General features: G+C 37.6%; 1 long non-coding RNA gene across 1 annotated transcript; it reads left to right on the top strand.

Annotated features, from left to right (window-relative positions):
• Nucleotides 1-6,689: 6,689 nt before the first annotated feature.
• LOC121640744 lies at nt 6,690-18,052 on the top strand. Its single transcript, XR_006010564.1, has 3 exons — nt 6,690-6,785; nt 7,407-7,418; nt 17,775-18,052. It is a non-coding gene; the product is annotated as an uncharacterized LOC121640744 (long non-coding RNA).
• Nucleotides 18,053-19,546: the final 1,494 nt, after the last annotated feature.

Below are 19,546 nucleotides of genomic sequence, written 5' to 3'. Positions count from 1 at the left end.
TATATATATATATATATATATATATAATATATATATATATATATATATATATGTATGTAGCAATTACTTTATTATAACACTGAAGATACAGTCTCTCAAAGAAATATTTAACATGTTAGTAGAGGCAATTTTTATTGTCAGACATAAATTAGACAGTATTTAAATATTTATATTCTAAATTTTAAAATAAACACCGCTCCCATCTGCAATTTAGATTAAGTTATTTGTAACTTTCTTTGATATATATATACAAATAGTAAATAAACATGGATAATGGAACGAGGTAAATAAGAAGACCCTCATGCAGTGAGCACCAACTGGAAATTCAATATTGATTTCTAGTTGAAACTGGGATATATGTGGACCGACTCTCTAAGGCCTCTTTAACAAGCTAAAAGGCCATTTCAAAATTGACATTTCTCTAAATTCATCAGTTGTTTTAGGGGGGTATCAATAAGAGATGTGAAGATAGATTAGTTTTAAGTGTTTGGAAAAATGTGTTTAAGAAGATGATGCATTTCAATGCATTTCATGCTTTATTTGAAATGTCATGAATATGGAGATGTGTGCCGCTAATAGGAGCTTCTAGGAAATTGTTATATAAGTTTATAAATACTTTACTGTAATCAAAAGCTGTGGTTACTTCTGTAATTGATATTTACAAGTATTCAGAAGTTTCCATTTATATAATTTTATCAGTGGTGCTCAGTTTAGCAAGTTAGCTAAATGTTATGGCTTAATATTTTTCTAAGGATACTAATAAGAGAAATGTATGGCAGTTTTCATTCAGGTCTTTGATGAATGACTTAAAATAGTTTGGGAAAACAAAACAAATTTATTTATGAAGCATTTTAGGGTTATATTTCTACTACTGGCTATTGGTGTTGCGGTGTATGTTGCTAGCACAAGTTAGCGACATGCATATATGAGCACGTGTTGCTAACTTGCTGTTGAGAAGTTTACACTAAGTGAGAAACTACTTTCTAACTCAGGCTCTGGTACTTCCCATTCAGAGAAGTGGTCGAATGTCTCCCAGTATAGTTTGTTAGTTGCTCTGAAACACATGTAGATGTCTTTCTGTGCTTCAGGGTACTAGCTTGGTGTGGGGTGCATGGGCCATTAGTGACTATAGATTTTTCTTAGAAAGGTCAGAGACTAGTTGTGCAATAATTTACAATATGGGCTAGCATTTAGCATCCACGCTCACGTGTTAAACAGTTCCATAAAAAGTCGTGTTTGTTCATGTTGGGGAGACTGTTGCTCACATGAAACAGATAATTTAAATTTAATTTAGTTTAAATCACTTCTTTTTATTTTTTCCATCTTTAAAGTAACCCTGTTAATGTTTTTTATGCTGACCTCACTGTGTTTATGACTGTTACATTGTTTTTTCCCCAGATTATTATTATAATATCCTTAATATCTTTATTGTCTTGCTCATTTTTAGTCGCATCATCATTGTGTCAACATTTTATGTCTTTTAGATTGTTTTCTTCATTTATTTATGTTCTGTATGCACTGAGTTGTGCACACCTTTTTATTTTTATGTTTAGGATCAAAGAAGAACCAAAGCCTCAGCCAGCACAGTAAGTAAATTGCATTACCCAGAGTGCTCTAGGCTTTGACACTTCTTCCTGGCAGTGAGTGCTGTGTGCTTCATGTGGCTTTTGCCTCTTTGACTGGAGGTTAAATGAAAGAAATGGCATTAATGTCATGGAAAAGCCAGTGTGACTGCTTGATGACAGCACGGTGGCAGTCATGAAGTCCTCAGTCATTACTTCTACATCTCTCATTGAGTTAACGTTGACAAATTTATTAAATTAATGAAACAGCTGAATTCCATGACATCTATGACATTGTCTTTACCTTTGTACCAGCTTTTTTTTAACTGCTAGGCTCCCACACCTTTTCCTTGTCCTTAGTTTGTTCCTGGATGCCCATCATCATTTAGTGTGTCATATGCACTCTGATTGGCTTCTGCAGCCTCATAGTTTGACCTGATGCACCTGTCTTGTTTTACTGTACTATAGTTTCATTTTGATCCAGTCTGTCTGTAGGAGTACCCAATCTGACAACCTGACGCCTATTGCATCTACAATCTGGAAATAGAGATACTGTACTTGTTTCCCTCAGCTGAGCATTTAATGCAGCTCTTATTTCGCCTGGCTGTAGAGCTTTCCAGCTTTTACTGTTCTTCTCTTTACTTAAATCTTTTAATCTCATCTTTCTTTCTTCTTGTGTCTTTCTCCCTGTATTTCTGGTTGTCAGTTGTTCCAATACTTGCTGCTCTGCCCGTACCTTGGCCCTCTCTTTTCTCTGCTCTGGTTGTAGTGAATGTTCCCGCTATTCTTCACTCATAAATTGACCCACTTCTTATTAAGATGAAACTGTTTTCTCCCAAGTTGGCTCATTAAGATATTTCAGTCGCACTTTGCTTATTTGAACAGGTGGTTTCCCTTTAGTGGGATTACTGAGCTGGTAAATAACGTTCTTCAGCCCCAGCAAAAGTCCCAAAATGACAAGGAGCCAGAGCCAGACACGTAAGTAATAGTGCAGACCTATTCTGATCTACCAACTGGAACAAATATATCGCGGTGACCCAGCAGCTGGGAGCGTAGGATGTTCTACCCCAGAGTATGTTTCCCAGTTTCTCAGTGTGTGTTTGATACGCATCAGAGGGTTTTGTTGAAGTTGTTTCCCCACAACTGATTCTAATAAAATGAATGACAAAATGTAATTTGTCTAATGGGATGAAACAAGCAACATTTCTGTTGTCAAAACTCAGGAGAAACATGATAAAAGTCATATCTGTTTGCTTGGCTCTGATTGGTAATTACTTAAGACATTTCTAACAATGTATTAAAATGAAGCAGTTTATTTTATTTATAACAAGCTTACAGTCATTGTACATGCAACGATCTACAAAGGTGCATAGCACTGATCTTTGATGAGGGTAACCGGTCACATACCGGCTAGCTCTATCAAACTTCATGAAAGAACAAGGTTGGCTAAACCTTACAAAAAAACCCCCCAAAAACCAAAAAACAAACAAACAAAAAACACACACAAAAAAAAAAAAAAAATCACAACTAAATAAATAAATAAAAACAAAACAAACTAGTGCAACATAATTAGAGATTGGACATCAAAATATTACAATGTGATGAACTGCTGTGATGAAACCACATAATACACAAATATTCAACAATGTGCAACTCTTTTAGCTTTATTTTGCTCCTTTGTGTTAGCTTCACACCTATAAAATGTATGCCATGCTACTTAATGAGTCTTCTTGCTCAAGAGCAGCAACAACCACAGAAAGCTGCTTTATCAAAGAGTAGTTTCTGATAAACCTACTGAACATAGCAGCAAAAAGACACTAGACAATGCTAATAACAAAGTTATCTAACAGAGTAACTAGCATAATGGGGAAAAAACTGAAACTGAATATTAACCTTAACAATTTGGTTAAATTTGTGTAAAAAAGTGTTTGCACATGGTAAAAAATGCTGGTCTGTCTGCTGTGTGTGGGTAAAACAGACTATTCTATGCTAAATTCTAAGGAGAAAATCTTAAAAATGTCAAATCTTACATTTGTTAGCATGAGAGTTTTTCTTTTCCGTTGCTTGATATTGTGAAAATCCCTTTCAGTATGTGTTTAATACACCCTATTTGAATTTTCAGGATTTTTTTAATCAGGACAATAAAAAATATCTGGTCCTAATAAAGTCCTAAATGTAAACAACCTCAGATAAACAGCAACATAAACAGCTTAGTTTTTGTTAAATGATTAATAAATAATGTGATGTAATATGTCCTGTACTGGCGATAATCTGAGGTTGTTTTTAGCTTTATTATTATTATTATTATTATTATTATTTCCAGACCTCCAGACCCTTTGCCAGTTGAGTATTTAAACTTGGTACCCATGAGAATGGTTATTTTCCTTTAATCAAAATAAAATCTACTAACAGTCTGGCATTGGAGAGCACACAGGCAGACTTGGGGCTATCGTCCAAATCAGTAGTTTTTTTTTTTTTAGGATAGTCACTGTGAAACAGAATGTGTGATTTATTTGAAATGCTATGTTGCCAATAAATTTAGGGAATTTCTAGTTGTTATATATTTTAACATTGACAGTGTTATTTATTTATTTGCAACTACTTGCTCTAGGTGAATTAAAAAATGAACATGCAGATAAAATCAAGTTAAAAGGCACATGGATAGTTTTCAACCAATACCTTATTTGCCAACATTTTTTAGCTGTGTTGTTGAATATCAACTGTCCTGCATCCAAATTCATGTAATTTTTCCTAGCTTTATCGTGCTTGCTCAAAGGCATATGAAGACAGAATGCAATACTTTTGGAGTTTTGGGCCTAAATATAACACTACTTTAACATTGGTGGTTTTTTTTTCTAAATCTGAATATACGTAGGTATCGTTTTAAAGCCTTCATCCACCGATAACAGTGAAGTACTAATTTGATCAATTCCATAGAATTTCTTCAATGTTATGATCACATTTTATAGTTTGCAAAACAAAACAAAAAGTTGAGATAAGTGATGAGAGAAGCAGAATTCAGCTGCTTGTAGAAATCTTGTAGTTTACCTTTGCTGCTGAATCTGTCATATGTCCAAAAGAGAAGCTCACATTTCTGGTGTAGGTAGCGGCTGGCCTAGAGGTAAGAGAGCTCCGATACGCTAGCATGGAATTGGACAATGAGCAGCGTATGATTACTCATCAGCAGTGTCACCTACATTTGACCGTGTTTGATACAATAAGCACCCCCTCTGGAATGGCTTCTGAGTACCAGCTGCCTGCTGCCACGAGAATCTGCTCAACTTCTGTTTATTTGGTTTATTTTAAATTGTACCTTACTTTTTACTAATTCATCACACGGTCTCTTTACTTGCTTATAAATATCTGTTCATTCCCAATTGAGAATGATCACATTTTATATAGACTGAGGTCAAACCTGTAAAGTTTAAAAACTGAATACCTGAGTTATCTTTTATAAAGAGGGAAGAACTACTCATAGTTATTCTCTCTACCCTGGATTACCTCTCTAACCCAGTATACCAGCAGCCCGTATTCTATGTACTGATCCAAGTACGGAGGGTAAGTGAAAAAAAACAGAAATTTGAGTAATTTTATGTCCTTGGTCCTAAGAGACAGTGGCTCTATCATGTTCTTCATCAGTCTGTTATCAGGCCCTCTGTCAGTAAATACAATTTGGTTCAAATCTGTTATACAAAGCCACATACTAGCCTAATCTCTGCTAGGTAAACACACAAAGGCTTTGATATAATTAGCTCTTTAATCCCTCCATAGATACATCTTTTGAGCTTGGTTCAGTGGCACTGATGCCACAGAGACTCAGGCACACACATGCCCACTGTATGCAGTCTTCATGTGGGGTTTGGCCATTACATTTGGGGCCTAAAGAGCTGGTTGTGGGAAAAGGAAACAAGTTTATCTCAAAGCCTTATGTAGTAAAAGGATAGCACTGTTCAATAATTCACATGAGCTAATGAATGTTGCAGGGGATATGGGGGCGAAACCAATTCTAATCGCCATATTATGAAGTCAGCCCAGTGTTTAGTTTCCAAGGAGACGCTCAATTGACATGTGTCATACAAAATGCATGTGAGAAGCCCATGTTATGTTTTTTTAGCAGTCTCGCTGGACTTGTTGGGAGTTAAGGGGCGACTGTAAAAGATCAGGTGTAATGTATCAGTAGGAGGCCATCTATAGGTCACAAACAGTAACACAATAGACACGGCACTGTCAAATGCTGACTAGAAGATGGGCTCTGGTGCACATATCTGTGAATAAATACATTTAGGTAATACAACAAAGCAATAATCGCACATACTAGTAATAGTATTATCTAACATTATGACTCAAGGGTGCTCGCTCTGTCTCACATTACAACTGTCCTGATACAGAAACACAGGTGCAAATGATTCCTTAAAAGCAGCAGGGAACCTGAGAAAGTGGAATTAAGTGATGTTCTTAAACTTGCAAAGCAAATTCGATACCCACCCCCCATGTGTTTTAAGAGGCAAGATTCAAAGAAGGAGCTTGACTTTGCAGTTTCTGAGGACACAGTGTCTGTTTTCCTTTTTAAATCTAACACACTACACATATTGGATTTTATATCACTTAGTTAGCTAAGGGGAAAGGCTTAACATCGCTGTATGTGTTTTCAAAGAAAGGTTTGAAGCCAGGATTCACACACTAAGTGAAAATGTGTATTTGTCTGCTTGTTATAAAAAGAAAAAGAATACTTATTCCAGAGATGATTACTTGGAAATCTCACAGGGCACATATCAATTTGTGTATAGCTGTTTTATTTAAACAGTGAGATTATAAAATACTGAAAACAGTGTGATTGGATTGGTTTTATTTAAGTATTTTAAAGGCCTGTCTGGAGATGGACACTTTGAATAATTTTCCAAACCTAAGTTATAAAATCTGCATTTGTTTATGATGAACAATACACAACACTTCCTTTCAGGTCACTTCATATCTACTGTTTTCCGTAACTCTGCCTTTTCCTTTCACTTGCAGGAAGTTACACCAGCAGTTTGAATCGTATAAGGACCAGGTTAAGAAGATGGGGGAGGAGACTAAGCCGGCCCAGGAACAGAAGGGAGAAGCCCCAACCTGTGGATATGCCACAAAACCAAGTTTGCCGATGGCTGCGGTCACCTCTGTTCATATTGCCAAACGAAATTCTGTGCTAGGTGTGGAGGACGAGTGTCTCTGCGGTCAAATAAGGTAACCCCAGCTGTTGCTTACAACACTTTTCACCACAGTCAAAGTAAACATACCACACCAGAGCCCTGTTTTCATACAAATTTCGCCTAGCTGACCATTTAATGAAAGCTGGGAAACGTTGCAGTAAAATTATAATCTGAGAATTTATCCAACAATATCTGTAACAGCAACTAATGTTTTTTCAAGCACCAACATGTACTATGATTCTAGACTCTGCATCTTCTTGGTCTAATTCAGTCACCTCAGACATGTTGATTCACAACTGCAGAGCTTTTCCTGGTTTTATAGCTTACTGTGTCACCACTAGAAGGAGCTATTTCTCTTTTGCTTTTTCACTAAAGGAACATAATGCTGTTTTTGTATGATGGGCCTAACTAACCTCTGTCAAATCCTCTTCACAGACTAAGCTGGAGCTTTTAGCATTAGATTGCGTAAATTTGAGTCATTAATGTTTTTATTTGATTCCCCACAATCCTTTGCTATTGGAGTATGCTACCAGGAGCTGTGAATGTCACTCAAAATCCCTTTGCCCCTGTCTTTCCTACTCTCTTCCCACTCCCCCCATCTGTCTCCCTCTTTCTTTCTCTCTGCTGCATTCCTGCTCGCTTGGAATTGCAACAGGAGGACAAAGTGGTTAGCAAATCCTTTTCTTTGTTTCTTGGGACTGCGTCCAAAACATCAAGCATTGTCCATGAAATGCAGCAACACATGTATGTACACATACAGCAGCCAAAAAGGACATGAACCAAAAAGTCCTTGTTTGTTTTATCTGTGAGTCTGTCATTTAATGATGGTCATCTTGTAGCCTGAGGGTTGCTGGTTCGATCCTGTTCTGTCGAGCTCATGTTGAGGTGTACCTGAGCAAGACACCAAACCCCAAATGGCCCTGATGGGTCGTGGTTAGCGCCGTGCATGGCTGCTTCCGCCATTAGTGTGTGAATGTGTGTGAATGGGTGAATGTGAAGGCTTTGGATATTGTTTCAGGTATAGTAAAGTGCTATATAAATACAGATCATTTACGATTTTCTTGCCATAATGACCACTATTAATAATATTAATAAAATTGTACAGTATCATTGGAGCTTGAATTAGTCTGACAATGTCTTTGATAAAATGTATACCTCTGCTTCCCTGGGCATGTTGAGTTTGAAAACAGATGCTATTCAGTTGAATCGTAGATGTTGAAGCATCTAGAGTTTGAAGAACTGTTTTCTTAATTTGTACCTGACATTAAATGTAGAGATTTTGTCCTGTGGCCTAATTAGTTTATTACCCGACTTTTCATCAATCTAATTTATAATAATAATAATAAAATGTTCTTTTTGTGTAGGACGTTGTTTTCCAGTTTTGATCGAGACACATTTTAAGCCCAGGCTGTGTGATCTCAATTTAATGGTAACATACAGGCTCATGTGTGATGCAGCATAGAGCTTTATAGATCAGAAATGTAATGGCATAGACTGTGTTGAAACCTCTGAAGGAAAATCTATAACAGTTTAAACAGCAAATGTTGCATCATAGACAGAGCTATCTGAATGCATAAAAGGTGCCATATTATTGTCATTGTTCTAGTACAAAGTATTAGTTACATTTTCTTGAACGTAGTCATTGACTGCAGTAACTGTTTCTTACTTACTGTTTGACAGTCATAACATTCTATAGCTATCAGAGGTCAGCACCATTAGAGTTGACTGAAACTTCAGAGGAATGCAAAGACTAATTGGACAGACCTCTGTAACGATGGTCCTCTGACTGCCAAGACCACAGTTGTACTGGTTTGTGTTGTCCCATGATAGATAATGCAGTAATGGGGAGATTGGATACTATGTTGTAGTTGAGTTGAGTAATAACAGAGGCAGCAGGTTAGCAATGACAGAAGAGGATGTGGCAGAAAGGGCATGGTATGTACTTTTGAAGAAGAACCAACTATTTACCTGGTGATGTCTAACTGTCTGGCTCACAAGGGGACTTCTAGATGCAAACCATGGCACTGATGTTAACCCTTTAATGCCTGAATTTAATCAAAATTTTTAAAAAAACAAAATTAATATGGGGGAAAAATCAGGAAAAAAATAACAAAAAGAAAAAATAAAGTGTAATTTCATGATAAATAACAGCAGTAAGATTAATAATACATAGACATATATAAATAAATACATAAATAAGAATGAATAAAAGCAAAAAGATAAATAAATTAGAATAACTAGATATAAAAAGTAAAATAGACAGAGACCAGAAGTGGTTTGGTGCAAATTTGCAACACCAGGCATTAAGTGATTAAGATATTGATTATTAGTAAATTAATTAACTTTACAGTGAAGGCATTGCAGGTGAAAACCTGACAAGTATACTGTATGCACGAGTGACCTTTCGATCCCAGTGCAGAAAAATATTTAGCTCTTTTTGGAGAACTTTGACTCTGTTTTTGCGCTTGCTTTTAGATCCATATTCTATAAAGTTTCCTAAATGTGTCCCATAAGAGACATTTTGTGCAAGAAATTGCTTACACACTGTTTCACAGCAAGGGAAGAGAGAAGTGGTTTGGCAGGATGCAGAAGTTCAGATGATGGGGTCAGTCAGAGGCATAGCCAGTCAGCATGGAAATGAGGGACTGTGTCAAAAACAAAACAGACAAAAATACTGGGCTTGCTTATGTCACCTTATGCAAACTGCACATTATCTTCCGATACAGAAACCACACAAAACACGAGTTGTGATATATATTTGTGATACAGTATACATATTAATCCAGACTATTGTGATGAAAATGTCTGTTTTGCATAATTCTTGCTTGTAGTTGCAGATGGACAGAAGCTTTGTTTACTTTGCGACGAACAAAGGGACACATTTTTGTGTGACCAACCATCTTGTCTAAAAGCTTGTGTGTCAGTGAAAGAGGTGGTGGTGGTGAAATCTGCCCTTTTTCCATCCGTCTACTCTTTCTCTCTCTCACGGATGGTGACAGCAGTGGCGAGAGAGATCTTGTTCTGTGAAACGCCATTGAATATTTACAAGTCTGTGTGTCTGGTCTGGGACAGCTTGCAAATCTATGTCATGCTGGCATATGATACACTGTAGAGTGACTCAGAGTTAAACAGCTGATAAATGAATTTTAATTTGAATCCATGTCTCACCTGGTGTAGTCAAATAGCTAACTGCATCAGCGATCAGAATAGGCCAGGTATTCTGGTCTATACAAGACCTACTTGCATAACTAAGTGTGACTTTTTGGGGGTGAAAATATGAAATGTCTTTGATATAGATAAACTGTGTGTCAGAGTTGTGACTTTGGAATTCCTACTTGCAGTGGAGCTCCCCACAATTTCCTCTGATGTGGCTTCAAAAGGGCCTGAGGAATCAACAGTCTCTGGGGAGGAAGTCATTTGTGATTAAAGCAATGCTTGAAGATGTTACATGTGCTTCATGGCCTCTCAACATTTCAGCCGTAAAGTACAAAGGGAAAGGACTACAGTATTTTACTGGTATCTTTCTATTTATTACAGTATTTTTGAGTGAATAACATGTTGTTTCTGTAGATAAAAAGAAATGTGCCCAACAGATTTACAGGAATAATGAGTAGCCTGTTAAGAGCAATGATATCGACATATTTCCATCAGCCATAGCACAGTAGTGTGCTGCATTTTAGTTTTTTATTTTGAGAACAGAAACAGATAATTAGTTGTTGGTGTTTTTGCCATAAAACCGTACATAAATCTAGATGGTTTAGCTTGCCTTATATTACACATAGTATCTTTACATACCCTCTAAACTCTTTGTTAAGCCATAAACAATATAAATATATTTCTTAAAACTGAGAGTCAAAGAGGTCATTGCCTTTGCAATGGGTGATCCTGTTACAAGGTTATGTCTGGTTTAGACTGAAATGTTTGCAGAAACAAACTAATTTTAAAATAGTTTGTACAGATTTGTACTGTGTGCACATGTTTCACCTTTGGTTTCTAGACAAAATGTTTAAAAATTGTTTAGTGAAAGGTGGTTGACTGATTAACATTTATTTTAAAGCTTTGATTTGGTTATACCTCCCACGATTCTGTGAGTGATGGGATCACTATCACTCAGTGAGTCTGAGTATTTGGTAGTTACAAGACAGTAGAGGGTAGGTTAAAACTGTCCTCTCATTTATCACCGTTTCAAGCAAAATTCATGTCAGAAAGAGTTTTTTCTAATGGCAGTGACAGCATTTTTCTGATTTTCTTGAGAAGGAGACATTCACGGCATTGGCTGAGTGAGAAATGACGCGAAGTGTTCTTATTAAAAAAAAAAAAAAAAAAAAAAAAAAAAAAAGGCTTACACAGGGAAAACGGTCCACGCGGGATAACCGCGTTTCTGTGTATTTGTTGGACTGTGAGATGAGCTGGGACTCCACGCATTTGTAATGAGCTCCGACCAAATCCAGCAGAGTCTCTGACTCTCTTTTACAGATGAACTAATACAGCGGTGGGGATTGGACGCGTTATTGCTCACCACCTCTTTCCTTCTCCGTAGATCCGACATCGAGTGCTGGATTGAGCGATTAAACATTCTATTTTATTATTTATTTTTTTTAATGTTTTTACGATTTTGCTCCCATGCAATCTGTTAATGCTCCGTGGAAGTAAACACTACGCTCGGATCGTATGCGGTCACTTGATTCCCCGGTGTAACCTTCACGGTGTTTTCTGCAGCTGCTTTCCGGCAGGCTGCTTGTTGTGGGCTCGGAGCTGTCCGCGGTGCTGAAGGTCGGACCGGTTTCCCGTTTTCAGGACCAGAGGCTGAGGACGTTCGTTACCACATTATAGGGACTTACAAACCGGGATCTTTCTGCACAGGCATGTTGGCTTCCCTCAGCAGCACCATGGGTAAGCTGAGTAAGCACGGAACGACTGCATCGCGTTTTCACCGGTCATTTTGACAGTCAGCAATGTGACCATTTAGGCTCTTTCGTGGAAGTGTTGCAGTGAATTTCTTACAGAAAACATGTTACAAATATAACATCTGCATGTTGTTTTTCTTCAGCTTTTTTTTCTTGATCCCAAAAACAACCTATTTGCACGCTTTATGTCTGTCAAAAATGTTAACACGTTTAGCTTATTTGGGTCATGAAGAGGCTGAAGGGTGCGTGCATCTGACAGACATCAACTCTTTCCAATGTTAAGGCAGTTATTGGATTTCTTCAGCATTTCCCCCCTCTTTACCGTGTTGCTGAACCTCAAAGAAGGAGCATAAATATTCATCAAGTCTATTATTATTACTGGTGTGCTCACTAAAATTAGAAGCTCATTAAAATGTAATCCCACACGTGCAGGCTGTGTTGGAGCATGTGAATGCACTCTCCTTTCATTCTCATTGGTCGCTTAATGAATCACATCAAAAATTGCCTGTAAGCTTTTTATTATTTAGAACTATACAGATTTCATGGTACACAAAGGGGCAAAAGGAGAAAAACATGAATCCATGAGTGCAGCATATTTATATGCATGCCAACGTGCACCCACTTTTTGTAGCAATCATATGTGATTAAATTCTCTGCTGGATCATGCCCTCCATACAATACCACCCTGCACCTTTGAATGAAGGTACAGTTGCAATTTTCATGATACACTTTATTCACCGACCACTACTGGGGCATTGTTATGCTGTCATTGTTACCCATCAGGCACATGTAGCCCCCAGCTGTGGCAGTAATTTGCTCTGGAGTGTAGTAGATAGGACCCTTATTGATGCCTGTGTGCTTAAGCTGGACTCATTCCAGAGTGGGATGTTCAGAGGAACACTCCACTCCCAGAACAATGAGTCTTTAATGAGTGCTTCAGTTAACCCCAGTTCAGGTGAAGGAGAGAAACGGGAATGCAATATGATACCTATGATAGTTCATTTACTAACCCATCAATAATGCAGCCTGTGCCATCTTTAGTTTTGACTTGGGCTTTAGAATAGATTTTATTATTTTCAGCTTTTAGATCAGAGAAAAACACACTGAGAGCTTGAATGTGGTTCAAGAGGGTCATGATTACATTGTTTACAGCTTAGACCTGCAGAGAGACTGTGTTTTTCATATTAACTGTTAAGTGTGGCACGGATGAAAGTAATTTAACAGGCTCTGCCTATACTTTTTAGATTTCAGTATTATAAGGATAATCATATTATATATACAGTTACAAACGAAAGAATTAATACTTGTAAATATGCCAGTGATTTAACTTAAGAGTTCATTTTCCATTTAGTCCACGGATGTGCCTGGAAGGATACTGCTGATTCACTCTACAGTCTGTGTTAAGTAATATTGTAGTGTAGTTTAATGGCCACGAGAGAGAGCTCAGTGCCCTCAATTGCTACGAATGTAGCTGTACAATGGCTCCATCGGGAAAAATTTGAATGGAACATGTAGTGTACATTGCTAAAGGTTTTCTTTAGTGTAATACTAGATGGAATAGTCAAGAAAAAATAAGTGTTTTCATAATCTAAGGTGTGCCATACAGTTTATAACTCAGGCAATATGACCCACTTTGAGCACATATCATTTTGAAATGCTATATTCCATTACGTTCTCTCAAAGATAGCCTATCAGTCACTGGTATCCATTGCTCTCACTACTCCCACTTCCACAAGCACACAAGTATTTTTGAAAGATTATATTTGCTAGTATCTATGAAAGGTAGTCTGAAAATCTGAAGAGAACCTAATAGAAAGGAAATTATTTATTGATCCCATGGCACTGGTGTTTGTTTCCTTAAATTCAGTGCCTCAGTTAACAGCCTATAGCAAATTTAATAGAGTATACATTCACCTGATATACTCCTACATGTGAACGTGCTAGGTTTTTAGCTTTCTATTTTTAACTGCTGCTTGAAATGCGCAAACACATGGAAAAATAACCCTGCTCAAGGGCCACAACCCCCAACCTCTTACCTACACTCATCCATAAAAGAGTTAGGCTGAGGGGAAATGAGTTTGGTGTGTGTGTGTGTGTGTGTGCGTGCACAAGCATATACACATTTGCAGAGTTGAGCAGAGTGTCTGCGGTGAAAGGGAACATATCTTGCTGCTGCTATAGTTGCTTGGCCTGTGTGCCTCTGTCTGTTGTGATTTCACGTGTCTTTGATGGAGTCTCATCTCTTTTTGAACTCCATCCTTTCATGCATTTGTAGCCGTTTGTGATGCAGTTATTGCTATTATGTTATTTTGTGTGATGAAAGACAGCAGCGATAATGATTTTTAAATAGCAGGATTCAGTTTGGCTTTTAATGTACACTTTGCGCTTCCTGTCTATAATTCACTGTAAAAACATCTATATTCCTTCTAAGTTCTAAAGTGCTAGTTAAATTCATGTATTGATGTTTGAAGTTCAGTATTCTCAACATTTGCAGGTCCCATGCACATTTTTTGCTGGCCTGTGTTTCAGGAATACTAATATTCTATTAGGTATTCACTGATTAGACAACAGAGCTTGACATGTGCAGTCCAAGGGGATGAGAATGTGCTTAATTATTATTGGCAGACTGGAGAGGTGCACAGCAACTGGCTCTAAGTTAATTGGAGATAGGAGGGGTAAATATGTAGGTCATAAGCTGTAGCAGATAGAAGGGCTGATTAGATAATTAACCACCACATAAATAGTTTTTTTAATAGAAATTAAATGCATGCCAGATTTTATTCTGAACTAAAATATACATAATTTGTAAATATGCTTTTGCATTCATCCAGTTGATAATAAAACAGACATGCTATTTTTAGCTAGTGGTACTAGCAGATTAGCTAAAACAGGTTGGTTCAGCTTATTCCACTGGTCATCACTGAGCAGGAAAGCATAGTGCTAAAAACATTATAATTCAAATAGGAAATTTTGAGCAAATTTTTGGATGTAGCTGGCTGTAAATAACTTTCATATCCTTCTATATATTACATATTTTGTAATATTCTTTGGTGTACAGTCATTTTTCTCTCTCCTTTAATTTCTTTTAAATGAAGAATTAATAAAGGGTTGTTTCTATCTCAGATGGCAAAACTACACACATGCACCTTATCCATACAAAGAAAAAAATTAAACATATTATCCTCATTAAGCTGCTTCTGTTCCTCTTTGGTAATTCACACATTTAAAATAAAGGAAACTGTGTGTGCTAAAGCATAATCCATACAGATGCAATGCGTTAGCTCTCAGTGATGGATAGATGCTGTGATGGACAGGCGATTTGTCCAGTACCCCACCTCACCAAGCAGCTGCTGGGATACATTCCAGCACCCCATGGCCCTGCATTGGAATAAGCAGATATAGAAAATGGATGGATAGATGGAGTAGACTGACTTTTAGACTTGTAGCAACATTCAGCTGTTTAATAAATTGAACTGTGCAAGCTACACAACAAAGTAAAGCAGTAGAACCAGAATTCAGGATGGTAAAACAAAACGTTACCACATTCAAAGTGAACAAGAAGCAAGGCTGCTAACACATGAATCGTGAATCTTTTGTACTTGTGAACTGTGCCCTAGAACCACTCTTCACTCGTGCTTAGGTATTTGTCTGGTTAGCTCTCAGCCTTCAGACTGTAAGTTTCTGGACAATTTTTCAATACAAACAGGCTGTGTAGTCCTTGACAAAGCTAACATTGCAGAGCTGATGTTACACATTGATCAAATGCTGAATGGCTGAAAGTTAACTGAAGTCAGGAAGGCCAGAAAATGGCTGTAAACAACTAAATTCACTATAAATGGGATAAATCACCAGAAACGTAACGGTGAGGTGATCCATACTTTTAAGTCCTTAGTTTTTTTGCTTTTTCCATAAAAGCTAATGAGTTCTTTCTGTGTAAGGGCAGAAAACAACAGCTGGTAAAACTAAACAAAGAGGTGCAACATTTCATGCTGTTCCATAATTTCAGCACTACCCCCATGTGGCAGTGGAAAGCTAAACAGCTGAGAAGCACTATGCAGAGGTGTGCTCCAGCCCTTACAAACTGAGTTATGACACTGTGGTCATTCACTGTTTATCCTCCGTACTGCCCTTCTTTGCCAGCTCAGAGGCATATCAGTGGCAGACAAACTTTGACCACACTAGTCCACCTGCGTTCTTTCACACATGACAAACAGTCTCGGCTTGTCAGAAATGTGTGAAAAGGCCTTTTGGTTCTAGTGCCAGTAAACTTCCCCTAACAAAAACAAAACAAAAATGTTTTTCAAACTCACACCTTTGTGCTGTACTTCCATTTGAATACAATGTCACCTCTCTTTTTTTTATAGCACATGATAAAAATAAAATTTGAGGTCATTTGAATGTATTACACACGTGGAATGTCCTGGTGTAGGAAATGATGTATGGCAGCTGCACTGGCCTCGGTGGCATTCAGGTCTTAACCAAAACACATAGTTCACTGCAGAGCTCTTAAAATGACCCCACTTAAATGAGGCGGTCATGGCCTCACTGGATGCATTCCTCTGGGGCACATAAAACACATTTTGTAGCCTCCGTGCCTCCATTGTGTGTCAGCACAGTTATTGCCCATCTGTAACATTGATAGCTGGTCATAAATGCCTCATGTGTCAATATCACATGCTGCCTGAAATGTGGATGTTAAATTTTGTTTCACTATATTTGAAATCTAACAGAATATAATTGGTGATTCCTGTAAAGCTGCTTTAAGAAGCAAGTTTTATCTGTTCCATTTCTTCATTAGATTTGTGCTTTTTCCTTCCTCTCAGAGCAGCAGAGGATGTTTTTCTGCTTGTGTCAGTGGAAAGGCATCTCACAGAGGAAAACTATGGAAAATGGCACATTTTGAAGATTGAGCATAGGACTGCAGTCTTTGTAATGAACACTGATAGTTTATTTATGTTTCTGTTTAGTACAACTTAATGTCCTGAAAATCAGCCATGCTCCTTTTGTGTTATTTTATGTGTTTTTAAAAAAAGATTTATTTTATTTGCAGTAGTATTTTATGAATTCAACTGCAACTGCAAATGATTTTGTGTCATTTCTTTTTGAAAAGTGCTTTATACATAAATTTTACTTACTTCCTAATTATTTGTTAGGTTTCTACCATTCTTTATGTCCCTCCTCTTTAGGTGCAGTTAGTCAGTGAGATTAGCAATTATAGTTTAAGGCAATTGTTACAAATCAAGTCATTGAATCTTTGCAGCCAGTAGCTGTACAGACAAACATATTAAGTGAGTTCAGTTAATCTAGAAATAACATATCGGTCAATTCAGGGCCAGCTCATACCAATAACAGTAATGCACTGACTCAGCAGTGGGACTATAAAGGGAGAGAGTGGGACTGCAGTACATCTTGGCCGCCCTGTTCGTTGTCTGGCTTGTCAATTGTGTATTAAGCTCTTAGTCTATTCAGACACACTTAGATATCAGTTTAAGTTGCTTACTGTTAACAAGAGAGGCACTGTTACCTGGAGCATGACTGAGTGAGATTCAGATTACACCATTCCAGATATACAGTTTTAATAAAAAAGCATGTCAGTGTTTTTCTACCACACAAACCTTAAGACACATTCCTAAGCTTTGCCCTGTAGGGAATGTGTATTGATGTAAATGCAGCTGTTTGCTTAGAGTGAAAAGTTTAGTAGTAAATCTTCATCACAAATAACAAAAACTAACAAGCTTAACTGGTATAAAACATGAGGAAGATAGACTCACAGACTGGAAATACATGGTGATAATAAATTGCATCTATTTTGCTCTACTTTGGAGTGATATCAAAGGCTGCTGCATGTGTAAAATATTTCATCATCCATCTCATCAACATACATTATCAGTCATGTTTGTGAATGTTATCTTAACTAAATCAGACCCTCCTAGTTAAAAGTTAGTATTTTGAATGTTAAAACATTTTTTACCCAGTAAGAGTAATATACTGCACTGTTTAAGGCACAGCTTTACATATAGAGGACACACAAATCACTCCATTAAAGGTCATTATAGGTTCAGTAAGAAAATGTATTTTTATTTCAAACTGTTGACTCCCCTCTGTCTTCCCTGCAGGTAATGTGGGTATGCAACTTGTGCCGAAAACAACAAGAAATCCTCACCAAATCGGGGGAGTGGTTCTACAGCTCAGGGCCTGGTCAAGTGTTTGAGGGTGGGCCGCAAGGAAAAAAGGCCAAACTGCAAGACCCATCCCTATACCCCTACCAGGGAGCCTCAGGAGACTTGACAACAACATCAGACAGAAGCAGACCTCACGGCGGCCTCCTACCTAGACAGGCATCACTTGACAATGGTACAGGACTAAGGTACTCGGGACCTGGTGACACACCCATAGACAGGTAAGTTCTTTGTGTGAAAGACGTCCTACAGCTATGACATGCTGAGTTACAGTTTTTGTGTGTTCATTCTGGTTATTTGTTTGATGTGGGGAAGCTTTCAGAAATAAGTATTTACATGAAGATGCATGATAGAAGTGCAATCATTGGGCTGCTGCATAGGCCATGTGGAAGCTCATTAAAAAACACAGGAGAAAAAAATAGGAGACAGAGTGACATATACTGTGTCTGCCTCTAACTCAGCAGTTCTGGAGCCATCATCCACCCACTCGCCCTCTTTCATCATACTTCACCATCACATATTAATACAGATAATTACCAGTCTGATTCAGCTGGGACACGGAGAGTGTTTGCAATAATTTGAATTATTATATGTTTTTGAGAAAAACTGCGTTTCTTTACTTACATAATTCTGTTTTCTCATCACATATGGAGAGAAGCCAGTACATGGACTGTTTTACTTAAAAATTAGAGTATTATAAGAATGTGTTTGGCAGCTACCTAGAATACAGAACATTGTGTTCCTTTTATCATGTGCACTAAATCTGAATATAACACTGAGATGCTGACAAGACAGACATCCTGCTCCTGGGAATCTGCTTGCCTGTTGTTTAGTTGTGGTGTCAGATGAGGTAGTTACTTTGATGTCCACATGGGGGCACCTTCCTCTTGTCTCCTTTAAAGAGGAATAGAGGCTTATAGTCTGGATTTGAAAGATTTTTAAGCTGACACTTTTAATAATTTCCTTTAATAAACCTCTTATGTCATCTCTTGTTTGCTTCTTAGCAGATGTGAGTTACTCAAAGTTTGTCTAACACAAGACATATGCATTGGAAGTTGACAGACAGATGTTTCCCCCATTCCTCTCTGTAAATGAGCCCAGATTTACTACTAGGTGCTGGTACATCTGGGCTACATGCTATGATCAGGGTAATATTATCTGTGTAAGGCTAAGTATGCATAGTTCATACACATTTTCTCTCCCTGCATCACATTTAGTTCTGTTCAAAGTTCTGAATGCATACAATAGATGAACTAAGTAGAGAACTCACAGAGGGTTAGAGGTTGCAAATAGTAGTCAAACAATTATACAGTAGCGCAAACTGATAACATAGCTCAGTATAAGCACTTGCCACTAACTGATGGGATGATTTCAGGGGTGGAGCTTGTACAGAGGGGAAAAATCTCAAATGACACTGCTTACATTTTCAGTGACAGAAAACAGGAAGCTGGATGTCTGAAAATTCACAGGATAATGCTGATGACGGATAGCAGAAAGTCCATAAATAGAGCTCCCACTGCACATGCACCAAAGCCCACTTTCATTAATCTTAAACACTGTATAAATTAACTCCTGGATCTGTTCTGAGAAAGAAGGGAGGGGGAATGCTGACAGACTATTTATAAGGAGAAATAACTTGGGAAGCCTTCTAATTTGTCTTGGTCTCAAAGGTGTCATTAGGCACACAGATAAGGCAGGACAACTGCAGC

The sequence above is a fragment of the Melanotaenia boesemani genome, chromosome 5 (assembly GCF_017639745.1).
Source record: "Melanotaenia boesemani isolate fMelBoe1 chromosome 5, fMelBoe1.pri, whole genome shotgun sequence".
Classification (NCBI taxonomy): Eukaryota; Metazoa; Chordata; class Actinopteri; order Atheriniformes; family Melanotaeniidae; genus Melanotaenia; species Melanotaenia boesemani.
This window is presented reverse-complemented; position numbering and strand designations above follow the sequence as displayed.